The sequence below is a fragment of the Austrofundulus limnaeus genome, unplaced genomic scaffold, assembly GCF_001266775.1.
Source record: "Austrofundulus limnaeus strain Quisiro unplaced genomic scaffold, Austrofundulus_limnaeus-1.0 Scaffold201, whole genome shotgun sequence".
Lineage (NCBI taxonomy): Eukaryota > Metazoa > Chordata > Actinopteri > Cyprinodontiformes > Rivulidae > Austrofundulus > Austrofundulus limnaeus.
In genome coordinates, this window is record NW_013952603.1 from 881,033 (window position 1) to 882,256 (window position 1,224).

The 1,224-nt window shown below is 33.7% G+C and overlaps 1 protein-coding gene across 1 annotated transcript in view; it reads left to right on the forward strand.

The window, feature by feature from the left end:
• mybpc2a (myosin binding protein Ca) overlaps positions 1-1,224 on the forward strand; it is a gene marked incomplete in the record, with an annotated part of 61,965 nt that overhangs the window by 32,345 nt on the left and 28,396 nt on the right.

A 1,224-nucleotide genomic window follows, 5' to 3' on the forward strand; every position in this document is an offset into this window, starting at 1 on the left:
ACTCCGCCCCCTGTGAGCAAAAGATGTGAATCATGGGCCCCAATGATACCAACACAAAGAGGGAAAGAGGGACAAAAACAAAGGGATATTAAAAAACCCCACTTGCATTCACTACATTCACATAACACAACATGGGTCAGGTGATGGGACACATGACCCTCTATGAACAATAGAGCCAATCAAGCCTATTGTTAGTCAATGGCCCTCTTTTGCATGTGACTAACCTGTTGGTCCATGTGGAGGCAGTGCTTATAAGGCTGAGTTCACCTGAAACTCCTCAGACTGAAGAAGTCTCTTGGAGGAGAGACGAAACGTTTCTCTAAAGAACCATCCAGAGGACCTACTTATTTTTTCTTTTTGATCGTAAAACATAAAGTTAGTCAAATTACAACACGTTGATGACTATGATGACACAGATGGTAGAGCGGTTGTCTCTGTTAGGTCGCAGGTTCGCCCCCCAGCCTGAGGCCACATGAAGAATCAGCCTCCTGTGTGATTTATTTATTATTATTATTATTATTATTATTATTATTATTATTATTATTATTATTATTTATTTATTTATTTATTTATAAGTTTATATATAAGTTTATTTGATAGGGACAGACAAACTGAATAAAACAGCAGTCTCATGCCTGTATCATGGTGCTTGTAGCATGAGCTAATTTGCAGCACTTGTTCCTAGATGGGCTTTTATAACCAGTATATCTAAAATGTGTCTTAAAAGTATTACAAATTTTTTAAAGTAATAATAATATAAACAGTCATACACATAAATCAAAGACACTACAGCTTACAATAAAACCCTATAAACATGATTAAAAAACCAAAACATAAAACAAGCATGATCAGAATTTAAAACATGAAATATWTTAAACGTGCTGTTTTTGACACAGCCAGAGCTTAGTTTGGTTTTTAAACATGTCGAACCTGGTCACAGACTTTAAATCCTAATTTGCTCCTTTTTTTATTGCAACTAACTCGAAGTCTAATAATTTACTTCCATTAAAGTATGAGGCGCCAAGTCTAAAATAAAATGTTAGAAAATGTCACTAACACTTTTCATTGTTTAGCTCACTTTCTGAGTGTAAAATCCTAGTTTAAAAAATCCACTAACATTTTATTGTTTTTTAGCTCACTGTTCTTATATTTAGCTAATTTTTGATAGATAGATAGATAGATAGATAGATAGATAGATAGATAGATAGATAGATAGATAGATAG